Source organism: Candoia aspera, chromosome 2, assembly GCF_035149785.1.
Source record: "Candoia aspera isolate rCanAsp1 chromosome 2, rCanAsp1.hap2, whole genome shotgun sequence".
Taxonomy (NCBI): Eukaryota; Metazoa; Chordata; class Lepidosauria; order Squamata; family Boidae; genus Candoia; species Candoia aspera.
The window spans coordinates 146,316,959-146,330,902 of record NC_086154.1 but is presented as its reverse complement, the minus strand read 5'-3'; positions in this window follow the sequence as shown (position 1 = coordinate 146,330,902).

Here is a 13,944-nt window from a genome sequence, read left to right as displayed (position 1 = left end):
TAACAGCACCCATTCCCAAAAGGAGAAGAACAAAGTTTTGCAATATCTTATTAAAGTAAGTATTATGATATGGCTTTTTAGACAATATTCTATTTTGATTCATAATGTCATAGGCTATCTTTGCAGTTCTTCACCTCCTTCATAATCTTGTCAGGCAGCTCCAAAAACTCCAACTGATTTTAAGACTTGGCACATAAGTGTGTATGTGTATTGCCTCAGATCAATGTCCAAATCTATTTTAGGGTTAACGGCAGGCTATAGCATCTTCTAGCTATCCATGATGTTTCTTTCCTCCATTTATTGACTGCAATTATGTCTGGTCTTTCTCCAAAGATCTCAGGGTAGCATTCAGGGTCCATATCCAGTATGTGAGATAAAAGATTGCAACGGCTCAGGAACTTAGTCATTTAGAATGGTAAAGTTGGTCACTAGTTCCTTATTCCTAAGTTTTGTTCCAAATTCTCATACTTTATACCACATAGTACAGACCCAATGCTTTTGATGGAAATATGCATCTTGAGAGGCAAATTCTTTCTAATAAGTTTGTTCTTGGTCAAGCAGGGCCCATGGTGTGTAATGTGTAGCCTGAACCAAGGTTAATGGTGAGTAGCTATTAGTCCTTTAAGAAAACGAGGTCAGGCATAGCAGGAGCATCTGTTCTGCCATTCCATATTTGTTTTTCATCCTTTGCAGGTTTGAAGGGCTACCTTTGGGGAAAAAAGGGGGATGTGGGAAGGGTTAGACATTTCCTGTTTCCTGTGTAGTGGCTCTGTGAGCTTTCTGTTGTTTATCAGCTGATTACTGGGATACTATCCCTGCTAAAAGAGGAGAATGGGTGACACATGACTAGCTGTGATTTGCACTGGCATGGCCTAGTGGTTAAGGCAGTGTTTTTCAACCTCAGCAACTTTAAGGTGTGTGGACTTCAACTCCCAGAATTGAAGTTGTGGCGTTGGAACTTCAGAGAATTCTGGATGACACAGATTATCTAGACCCCTTCCAGTAAGGTTTCAGGCCAGGATATGGGACAGAGACTGCATTGGTCGCACTTATGAATGATCTCTTGCAGGAGTGGGATGGAGGGAGTGCATCCATCCTGGCTCTTCTTGACCTCTCAGCGGCTTTCAGTACCACGACCATGGTATCCTTTTGGGGCGGCTCAGGGAGTTGGGGGTGGGCGGCATGGTCTTGTACTGGTTCACCTCCTTCCTCCCGGGCCAGTCCCAATTGGTGGTGATAGGAGATGAGAGATCTGACCTTCGACCCCTCTTGTGTGGGTTGCAGCAGGGTTCAGTTCTCTCCCCTCTCCTATTTAACATCTGCATGAAACCATTGGGTGAGATCATCTGTCACCACGGGATGAGGTATCATCAATATGCTGATGATACTCAATTATATATCTCCATCCCAGGTGAGGTAAGTGATGCGGTGACTGCCCTTTCTCAATGCCTAGGGGCTGTGGGGGTCTGGATGAAGAACAACAGGCTTCAGCTGAACCCTGGTAAGATGGAGTGGCTGTGGGTTGATGGCTCCTCTGTATCCAGAAAGTTGTCATCTTTAGGTCTGGATGGGGTTGCACTGCCCCATTCAGACCCAGTGTGGAATCGGGGGGTCCTTCTGGACTCACAGCTCCTGCTCAAAGAGCAGGTGGCAGTCGTGGCCAGAAGGGCCTTTGCACAACTTTGTTTTGTGCGCCAGTTACACCCTTTCCTGGATCAAGGTGCCCTCCAAACAGTCACTCATGCCTTGGTCATCTCCCATATAGACTGTTGCAATGCGCTCTACATGGGGCTACCCTTGAAGAGTATCCGGAAGCTTCAGCTGGTCCAGAATGCAGCTGTGCGGACAGTTACTGGTGCCCCAAGATTGGCACATGTGACACCACTGCTGCGCGAGCGGTACTGGGTACCAGTTTGCTCCTGGGTCCAATTCAAGGTGCTGGTTATGACCGTTAAAGCCCTACATGGCATGGGGCCAGGCTACCTGAGGAACCATCTCATCCCTGTAACATTGACTCATCCCACCTGGTCATGCAGAGAGGGCATGCTACGGGCCCCGTCAGTAAGGGAATTCTACTTGGCGGGGTCCAGGAGATGGCCCTTCTCTGTAGGGGCACCCACGCTCTGGAACATTCTGCCCCTGGAGGTGAGGCAGGCCCCTTCGCTCCCAACCTTCTGGAAGAATTTGAAGACCTGACTCTGCCACCTCGCCTGGGATGGGAAGGGCAATAGTTCTTCCTGAGGGTGGCTGGCCCCGTAGAGTCCTCCCCACGGAATTAGATCTCATTGCTGCTTGGATTTTATACTTATTTTATTCCTATTTATATTTGGCTGTTTGTACTGTATTTTACATGTTTTATGGTTTTAATTGTTAATTTTATTGTAAACCACTCAGAGTCCCCCTTTTGGGGGAGTTGGGTGGTGATAAAAATTTGAAAAATAAAATAAATAAGTTGGAATTGAAGTTGAACTCTAGGAGTTGAAGTCCACACATCCTAAAATTGCTGAGGTTGAGAAACCCTGGGTTAAGGTGTTGGGATGGACTGGGGAGACCCAAGTTCAGTTCCTTCCTCTGCCACTGGATAACTTTGGGGCAGTCATTTTCTGTCAGCCAACTTACTTCAAATTTGTGTTTTTCTGGGGAAAAGGGAAGACAGAATATGAAGCTTTTATGTATTTGATGATTGGGAAGTGGGGGTGTTTGTTGGCTGCTTAACTATAATCATGGTTAACCATTAATCACCATATGTTTACTGTAGTTAAGCTTGTGTCAGCGTGTCACACAAATGCAGTCTCTTTTCCATAAAGATCTGAGAACAACTGTAGAAATAAACTTCAATTCATCGGTGTAAAACCTGCCATGATAGTGCTAGCAGGACACTTTAAAAGGGTGGGACAAGTGTTTCCTCAGGATCAAGGTAATCCATGGAATCCATCCTAAATTTCCAGCACCTTTTCACTCAAGGGATGGTTAAACTACCCATTCTTCAAATCTTCCTCCACAATGTATTCTAAATGTCTCAGCACACCAAGGGATGTCATTAGACATAGCTGCTGCTGCTTGTTCAAACAGAGCAATAGCAGACTTGATCTTCCTTGCTAAAAGTAACATTGAGAGCTGGAGCCATATCCATGCAGCCAATTCTGGGTGAGTCATCATCATGCATCTCTGTGATGAATCCATAGACTTCTGGCTCCCCACTTCAATAGCCCAAGATAATATCTGGAGGCAGCTGCATAGAGCCCAGAAGTAAAATATTGCAATTTTCTTTTATGGATGGTTTGGATTTGAATTTTCACTCAATTTCTCTCTCCTTAGTCTCTATTTCTCTCTTTGACCTCTTCCCCTTATTCTTCTCAATAAATCTATTCTTTTGACAACCAGCTTGCTAAATATCCAGAGTGACAGTGCTTTATATTCATTGCTGCAAAAAAGGTTGCAAAATGCAGAAGCCTGGCATAAGGAAGATCCTACTACTCATTTTTAGCAGTTTTTTTTAGGAGCTGGTGGATACTGGACATAGTAGGCATGTAGACCCTCTGGAGTTTTTGTTCTATTTCCTTCAACAGGCAACTTGGAAGGGGGGGGAATTATTGAGTTTAATGCCACTCCCTTCTGAGCAGTTCCTTGGATGAAGTCCTTGAAATGATCAAACTGTAAGTTCTCATGAGATAAAATATATAAAGTAGAATTAACAGCTGTCCATTATATGGAATCCAGTGACTTAAATCCATCAGTGAAGGAGGGAAAGGGGCGTAATAGAAAATCCCATTCTATGAGAATCTTCATTGCCAGTGTTCGAGTTTGCCCACTGTCTATTAGTCTCCAAGCTCTTATCCATTGACTGAATGGTTATGGTGTCATGGAATGGTTAAAAGCATTCTAATTGAAGAGGGAAGAACAATTAACAAATGAATGCTCACAAACACTAACATTTCTAAGTGGGAAGTAAAATGTCAGTGTTTATCCAGTGAGAACATCATGAAGAAGAACAAAGAACTGCATACAGAAAGACAGAGTTCAGATGATAAATGAGAAAAGAGAAAAGAGAACCTTGTATAAGGAAAGTAAGATTCGGGATCCCAAAGGACAGGCGGAACAGTTGAAAGAAGAACTGGAATAGGCAGTGATGGAAAAAGAACCTCATGGGGAAGACTTGCCAAAGAACAAAGGCTTGAGGACGAGGAGCTGAGGAAAATAATCAATATTGTTCTCACATATCTCTAAGCTGTAAACCACAGTTCATCAGCCACAGTAGCTGGGTTCATAGTGGTGATAATGATGATAAGCAGACCACATTAGGGCTAAGCATGATATGTGATCCCAGGAAGTAACAAAGAAGATAGGAAGAAGAGCTACAAAATGAAGGAGAACAAGAACAAGTGTACAGCAGAGAGAAGGTAGTTGAGAGCCAGGGAGCCACATGGCCGAAAGAAACAGAATGGGAAAGGGATGGCAAGAAGAAAGTATGTTGGGTCGAAAAGGAAGAACTGGATGAAAGACTGAAGTTTGGGGAAGACAGAGGCCTGGAAGAGTTGCAAAATTTGCAAGGATCTCAGGGAAAAGGGACTAAGAAAAACAAGAAATTGGCTGGGCAGAGAAAGGTCAGAGTATATCCACAAGATGGCAGCAATGTCATATTTGCTGGCATCTATAGGTCATCTGTATTTTTGCAGCCCAAATATGGTAGCCCAATCCAATTACATGAGGACTGGAAGCTGTCTTTAAGAAGGGCAGGGCACGTACTTTTTGGCCACTCACTCCCTGCTCAAGATATTAACAGACACATATCCTATATAGTTGTAGGTGGTTCATAGCATCAACACAACCAAAATCAAACCAGAAGACCGCAAAACAATACGGAAACACCAAGTATTTAAAATACTAAAAATGGTGTGAGAGTTATACACTGAAGGGTCTCCTAATTCTCCATCTTCTGGAAGGTAATTGCTAATGAGGAAGTGACACAGGCCTCCCGCAGGATGGAGTTCCAGAGCCTAAGTGCACTCACGGAACAGGCCCTCCAACCAAGCCTCTACTCACTGGCCAAACACAGAAATGCAGCAGTGCAGGAGCGGTTGCATCTTACGGGCTGAGTAAGGCTCATGTATGCAAGGCCTAATCTGACTGCTTTTTTGTCTCTTAACTAAGAAGAAAGGCTTTTCCCAATGGCTCCACATGTTCTCTGTCTGTCTGTCTGGCTATCAATCAAATTTTGCCACCGCTCATCTTCCCCCGAAAGAGGGACTCTGGGCAGTTTACAATAAAGCTAAAAATTTAAAATACAATAAAACCACAATTAATACATTTAATATAAATATAAGTATACATACAAACTATAAATTCTTGAGGGTGGCTCACACCTTAGAGTCCCTCCCACCGGATTGGAATCTTTATAGCCACTTGGATTCTATATCTATTTATATTGGATTTTATATTTTGACTTGTTTTATTTTTTATGGGATTTTAACGTTTATTGTTATTATATTAATTTTATTGTAAACCGCCCAGAGTCCCTCTTTTGGGGAAGACGGGCAGTAATAAAATTTGAATAATAAATAAATTTGAATAATAAATAAATCTAAAATAGAATCCAGATGGCAGTAAAAAGTTCTAAATCAGTTCATGTATATATGAGGACTACTTTAGGGTACCAGCCATCCCCAAGAATGACTACCCCACACCCCAAGCAAGATGGCAGAGCCAGGTCTTCAACGTTTTCAGGAAGGTCAGGAGAGAGGGGGCTTGCCTCACCTCTGGGGGAAGAATGTTCTAAAGGCAGGAACCACTGCGGAGAAGGCCTGCTTCCTGGACCCCACCAGACAGCATTTTCTTATCGATGGGGTCTGTAACATGCCCTCTCTGCATGACCAGGTGGGACGGGTCAGTGTAATGGGGTTAAGATAGTCCCTCAGGTAGCCTGGCCCCATGCCATGTAGGGTTTTAAAGGTGATGGCCAATACCTTGAATTGGACCCAGAAGCAAACTGGTACCCAATGCAGCTCTTGCAGCAAACATGTTACATGTGCCAATCTTGGGACACCTAAAATTGCCCATGTGGCCACATTCTGGACCAGCTATAGCTTCCAGATACTCTTCAAGGGTAGCCCCATGTACAGCTCATTGCAATAGTCTATATGGGAGATGACTAGGGCATGAGTGACTGTTCGAAGGGCTTCCCAATCCAGGAAAGTGCATAATGAAGTTGAGCAAAGGCCCTCCTGGCCACAACTGCCACCTGCTCTTTGAGCAGGAGCTGTGAGTCCAGGAGGACCCCCAGATTCCGCACCAGGTCTGTTTGGGGCAGTGCAACCCCATCCAGGACTAAAGATGACAACTTCCCGGATACAGAGGAGCCATCAATCCACAGCCACTCCGTCTTACCAGGGTTCAGTTGAAGCCTGTTGTTCCCCATCCAGACCCCCACAGCCCCCAGGCACCGAGAGAGGGAGGTCACAGTATCACTTACATCACCCAGGACGGAGATGTATAATTGGGTATCATCAGCATACTGATGATACCTCATCCCATGGTGATGGATGATCTCACCCAGCGGTTTCATGCAGATGTTAAATAGGAGAGGGGAGAGAGCGAACCCTGCGGCACCCCACAAAGGAGGGGCCATGGGTCAGATCTCTCGCTGCCTATCATCACCAATTGTGTCGGGCCCCGGAGGAAGGAGGTTCCTAGTCAACCCACCATCCTGAAGCGGTAACATTATTTCTAGTAGGATCATCCTGAAGACTCAGAAGACATCACACAAGACACTGAACCCTAAGTCTGGGTTAACAAAACACAAGTGCTATACAGTATATCACAGGTTAGACTCAAAGAATAAACCATATTATTTCTTAATGTGGTGTGGATCACACAATCTCTTAACGCAATGGCTGGATTCCCACAATGTACTGAATTGCAAATTACGCAACCCCATTTTTGCCCAGGCATCCCATGTCTGGGCTTCAAGAATCAAGAGAACCACTAGGTGGTAGCAAACAGCAAAAATGTTTGGTATCACTTGCTGCCATCACTTGGATTTTTGCAGCTGAGATAATGCGATCCCTATTTTAATCTAAGTAAATGGGGATGTGAATGGGGAGGCAACTTCCTACAGCTTCACTTTGTGTAACAGGAGGAAAGGAAGTTAAAATGCAATCATGAGCTGATTTGAACTACCTGTAAATTACCAGAATACAAGGCAGTACAGATTATGGTCAAAGGAGGACACAATTATTTTTATTTTTATTTCTGGCCAGAACGAGGAGGGACAGTGAAGCAAAAGAGGGAGGAAAGGTAGAGAAACACAAAATAAATAGGCAAGAGGTTTATAAACATAAAATTGAATAAACTGAGTACATTTTATTCATTTTCAGAATAACATTTGTACGTATTTGAATATCACCTGCAGATCATTGTTTATTAATATGCAGGTATCCACAACAGTAATTAGCAGAATATGAATTATAAACCTAAATGAACAATTAGTCTTATCTAGTCAGTTGGACAAAAGAAGCTATCCTTGTTTAACCAATTATCCAAGAGTTAAAACTTTAAGAGAAACCCCAATTTTGGATGTAGAATAAATCTATGAGTAGAATATAATCCAAAAATGGTTACCAAATCAGGTTAAATTTTGTATCTGAATTATTTTTCAGGAGGCGCACATTTAAACAGTTTATTTGTATTTATAATGTAAGTCACTTTGTAGAATGAAATGGGGTTTAAAATGCAATTGGGGGAGGGGAGTGTTTGAAAACCTAATTCCTGAAATGGTTATTGCATTGGGAAGAAGCCATACCAGCAAAAACAGGTCTGGGTAAAGAAAAGCAGAGAAGATGAACATTGAAAGCAGACTGAGCATGACTGGAAAAACGGGCTGAACAGCTGAGGCAGGAAGGGGATGTGGAGTCCAGAGGCCTCCATAGGTCAGGAAATTAGGTGTAGGAGAGAAAATGGCATAAAAAATGGAAGCAACTGACAGCACACCAATTTTGTGTACCTGCAGACATGGCTTCTAATTTCTGCAGATTCAACTGCTGTTCAAAAAACAAACAATCCAAGTCCCTTTCTGTTCTAGAGCCCTCCTTGGCCAAAGATCTTGCCGTTTGGCTGTTGCTTTTCAGGTAATCATTTCTTCTCTATTCCCCAATCCATGGAAATGAGCAGGATATAATTAATAAATCACTCTCTACAGCAGTGTCAACATTATAAAATGTTTGGGATTTGGGGTAGAAAGTGATTTATTTGGTGGTAGCTTTTCCAATATGTTTTTGAAGCAAAAGCTTTAGATTTTAACAGAATTACGGCAATATGTGATTGTAGTCTGCACATGCCACATCATTAAATGTACAACCTGGGAATAATATGTAAACAAACAAAAACAGTTTAGAGCTATGCTTGCAATCAGCAAGTTGACAGGAATAAAGAAGAAGCAAACAGACACAATAATCAAACTATAAAATAAACTGTTTAGAACAAAGGTAAGGAAGAGAAAGTTGGGTTCTTAACAAAATTACTCAGACTCCCTGTGGGGGCTTTACAGCTCTAAGTTTGGCTGGATTCAGGATTGCTTTCCAGGGAAAATTGTTGGGGCTATATAGTGTTTCAGGGAATAAGCTTCACTGAATGCATTGGGATTTGTTTTGGGGTAGGCCTTCATTGGAGGATTGCTCTGTAAGTATGATAAAAGCAACAGGGTGGATTCAGCCGTTGTAATCAATTGTTCCATTGGTTTCACAGGGTCTTATTTGTGTGTAAAGCAAATTTACTTAAGATTGCAATGTAAAGTTCTGCGAAGATCAAGTGATCTTACACAAAAAATGGCTACTGGATATTGGATAAGATATTTCTGCTTGGAAATAGATTCACCGTTATAGCACTCCCCATATTTTATATTAAGAATCAGTGCCTGAGCTTTCTGCTCTGCATAACAACAGCTCACAGTTAACACATTGCCAAGGGTTCTCCTGTGCCTCTAATTTAGCCTTCTCTGCCATACCTTATCTTCTTCCAATTTGGGTTTTGTTTTCTGTTTTGTTTTTGTGCCTTCAAATCATTGTTGACTCCAGGTGACTGCCTCAACTTGTCCCTGCAGTTTTCTTGGCAATATTTTGGAGGTGGTTTGCCCTTGCCTCCTTCCCAGGGCTGAGAGAGAGGAGCTGGCCCAAGGTCACCCAGCTGGCTTTGTGCCTAAGGTGGGACTGGGACTCACCCTGTGCCTTAACCACTACACCAAACCGGCTCGTCAAATTTGTTATCTGTAGTATAAAATATATGCTAGAAAATAAGGTCACATTTTATTGGAGAGTTATCAGCCATTCCAAATGTACTTCAGCAACTTAAGGATGCCTGCCTTTTTACAAATTAAAGACATCCAGCTTTCACTCAGTTGTACAGAGCACAATCCTTTACCTATCTCTTTAGAATCCCCACTGGGTTCAGTGGATTTATTCTTAGATGAATGTGTATAAGCAGGAGGAAAAAATCTGAGGCTCTTTAAATATCGTTGGACTCTCAGTTCCAGCTTCCCCAGCCATCATGATCTAGGAAAATGGAATTTGGAACCATCTTACTTTAGAGAGCTGCTGGCTGTTCAAAGTCTGATATACAGACTTCTAATGATCCTGAGCAAGAAATAAAACTCTTGAGAAGCAATTTCTGCCATTCACACTAACAAAAGTTTTAAAAAGCATTTTTTGCAGGAAAAAATAATAATGACTAATCCCAATAAACAGGTGTGACTGCAAGTCCATGTACCATCAGCAGCTGAGTGCAACTTGTGGGATACTTTATCTTTACTAAAAGTAGGGCCTTGGGTGGGATGGCTCCTCTCTGGCCAGGGGAAAATGTGCCAAATCAGTTCCATTGGTTCTTGAGAAACGCAGTGAAAATGAGATCCTTCTGCCAGTGTTAGACTGCTGAAATATCCTAATTAGTTGTAGATACTGCCTTCTGCTTTTGCAACACACATTCTTATGTTTTATCACTTCATTGTTCTTTTTCATGAATTTTTGCCGAGTTGTTTATAATATATATGACACAACCTCCCTGAAAGGCCTCGATTGGCAGAAAATGTAGGAGAGATGCCACATAAAATAAAATGAAACGGATTTTCTGTTCCAGATCAAAATTGACCTGGCACTGAAATTTGGTATCATTTCTCATTTTTCTAGGCAAGCTGGGGCACCCAGTGGAAGTAAAACAAGACAAAACAGATTTAAAAGAGAAATTCTTGGAATGGATGTAAATTTCCCTCTCTTCTTTCTCCACCCCAACAGAATTTCTTTTCTCGTACCAGCTGTTCAACAAGATGAAATTCAGCCCATAAAGGGTTTCTGAAGGGAAAGACTACCCCCATACTGTAAACCTCATTTTAAAAATATGATAAAAATTAGTGCTTCATTCATTTTCTTCTCCTCCTCTTTAACTACAAAGAAAAACGAGCAAAATTCCCTCTGTGGCTGTCTCCACAGACTCCAAAGTAGACACGCACCATGATGATGCTTCATACTAATAACTGGGTGAGAAGACAGAAGTGGAGATGAAAAAGAAGAGAAAGACAAGAGGGTACCAGCCTTCTGTAAAGGATGGGAAGCTTCAAGCAGTTTCTTGGGGAGAGAAGGTCTCCAGCATCTCAAGTGCCACTGAGAGGCAGAGTGAGGAGGCTGCCTTAGATGAGAGCTTTGGACCCCTATTATGCACCCTCATATGACAGTAAATTGTCACTTGTTCATTTCTAAAGGAGTTAAAGAATCCCTTTGGATTTTCAGTGCTGAAACATCTCAGGCAGCCGGGAAAGCTTGGGGAAAACAAGGAGAATTTGGGCAGAATTTACTGTGAAGTTTGAGGGGCACCCAGTAATGTTCACTGTATTCCATTATGGGAAACCTCAGAAACACAGAGTGGAAATCCAGAGAATTAGAAATTTAAGGAATAGAGATGGCTTAAAAGATTACACTGAGATTAGAAACATTTGACCACTGCCTTCATTCTGCCAGAAATCTGGCACAGTGTTCTCTTACCGCTTTCTGGTGGAAAAACTGCAATCTGTGTCTGCCTGAACTATTTATGTCCGTCCTTTGTTGAAGAAGAAAGCTGGTTTCGGTTGCTCCACTGCCCCAATGATAGCACAATGTTCTTCTGATATATAAAATATGTGGAATCCCTTAGAATCCACAAGGAGGTGCCACCACACTGCCAGACAGTTAGCTCATAGCTGCTGTGGTACTACTGGGTTTGTGGTCTCTGACTGATCAAGTATGCACATAGGGATAGGTGTGTAGGGGACAGGCAACTTTGTTACTTTATGAGCAACAGAATTCAGAGAAGGTGAAGTCATGACTTGAAGGAACCTGAAGGCAAGCTGCCAGGGGTGGATTTGGAGAAATAATGTGGAAGGCAGGTAGAAAAGGAAGAGATCAACTCAGAGAGAAGGTCAAAGTGGCTTTTGGTGGAAAGATCCCCAGTGGACCCAGAGAGCCAGGGCTGCAGTCCATGGGTGCTGCTACCTCCTTAGATGTGCACAAAATGTTATGGAAGTAACTGCATATCCCATAGTAGCTGGGACAGATTCCATTGCCGAATTGGGGGTCTGGCCCTCTTCTGTTGTCCTACTGCAAGGCAGCAGTCCTTCAGGCTGGTCTGAAGAAGCCTCCTCCTGCTGTCTGTCTCAACTTCCAGTCCTCCAAACCTGTTGCTGACAGAGAATGCCTGGGGGAAGTTCTCCTAACCCTGTTATTGGTGCTTTAACCCCAAGAAAGCTGGATGTTTCCATGGCAACCCACCAACTCATTAGCAACACTGTCAGGTAACTTAATGGGCCACAATGGATAGGGAGCCCAGCTACGTCCTGCAACACACATATACAGACAGAGCTAGTATAGGAAATGTTCAGAGGGCACACACAGGTGCGACTATGAACCTAGGGAGCCCTGCAGGCAGGCCACGTCTGTTGTCATCTGGTTGAATTACCAGTAGGTACCTCAATAAGGAAGATGAATCACACAGTCACAGTACTCAAGTCCAGGGCCACAGGCCTGTGCACAGTCGTGCCCAACACTTCTGTGGCAAAGTGCCCATCTGTACAACATTCACCTGCCTTGCAAGATGTACCCACACCACCAAATCATGCCCAGTGGTACATGCACCATAAGCAAAGACAGGAAGACAAATGCCAAAGAAGGTCTTTTCCTGAAAAAGCCATTTGCTTGCTAGAAGCCATAAACAACCACACTTAGCTGCACAAGCCTGCTGTGTCGCGTACCTCTCGGCATACATGCCACCGTCCCCAGTGATGGGAATGCCCCACTCACGTTAGCAGAATCACAAAAGGAACACTGCAAATGGAATGGCTTGCCTAAACCGGCTGATAACTCACTAGGCACACCCAGAACCCCCATAGTTTGCTACATTTTGGGAATTCTCCAGAAAGACTTACTTGTTTGTTTTATAGTATTTGGATGCGGCCCCTATCAGACTGGCTTGCTGTTGTAAAAACATAAAGAGAATAAAACCTGACATCATAAAACTACATAGCTAGCCATAATAAAACATGGCCACCAGAGACATTAGAGGGCAGGCACAATCACTGCCCACAAGGATGGTCTTCACCTGTCTCTTATATGAAAACAAGGACTGCTGAACATGCCCTCACACCCATGAAAAAATACCTAATTGTGGCTCCCAAGGCTGGACAGCATAAATCAGACTGAGCCCAGGCAACACAGTCTATCCTTTCTACCCCTAGGATTCTCGGCTTTCTTCCTACACCTACCCACCATACCATGAGCCCCCAACAGTATTTGTCCAGTGAACCAAGGTAGTCTTCTGATTGTAGAAAAGAATAGCTACTTCTGGTGAGGCATGAAGCAAGCAACGCAAAGCCATTTCTTTGAGCTACTATGCACCATTCAGGACTTTCAGAGATCTGATAACTGGTAGGAGTCAGCCACCCACCCACTCACCCCCACCTTCAAACCGCCTAATAAATAATATTTATTCTCCTTGCCCTCCTTTTGGAGCAACTGATCTTGCTGACCTATTGTTTTAAAAACCCCAGACAGTTTTAAAAAGTGGTCTTTGCAAGTCTGGTTGCCTTGGCGTTCAGTAGTCTGGGGAAAAAACAGCTCAAAACCTTCTGTGGGGTCCCAAAAATCCAGCTAATGGCCCTTTGAAATAAGCACATGCTGCCTAAGGCAAGCCAGCAAATGGTTTATCATCCTGACCCCAAGTGAAGGTTCATTGTACCTTAAACATATTCAATCCCAATCCGGTGTGATTGGGATGGATGGATGGATAGATAAAAATAAAAATAAACACACAGACATTGCAAATCAGCCACCTGAAACAACAGCCTCAACTTGCCTAAAGGCAAGCAAAATTCAACCCCACACCCCCAAATTATCCTTCCCTGCAGGAGAAACATATATTTGGAACCAAAACAGGGTAATAGTTTTCCTGGATGTGTGGGCTTTCAAACTTGGCACAAAGATAGCACACATCAACAACTAACAGAGATAGTGCAGCAATTTTTACTTGGTTCTACAATATTCCGGTGCCTGATCCCCAGCTATGGTTGTTTTTGACAACAGGATAATCTTGCCAGTGTACTCATGGTATTACAGCAGCCAACTCCAGCTTGGTGCCCTCCAGGTGGTTGGGTTTCAACTGATGTCATCCCGCGTCAGCATCTCTGTTGCCCTGCTGATAGGGAATTATGGGAGTTGGTCCAATTAACCTGGAGGACACCAAGTTCTGGATGGCTGCAACAAAGATCAGATCAAATAATCCTTAATTCACATTGCAATCCTTTGTCTTTGGCGCTCATAACTTTACCCAACCTGAACATTGGGGAGGAGGTAGTCGTTTCAGACGGCTTCTGTTTGGACTAGAGGATCATGAGAAGTTGCATCCTGAACATACAGGGCTTTTTAGGCATGAGATTAA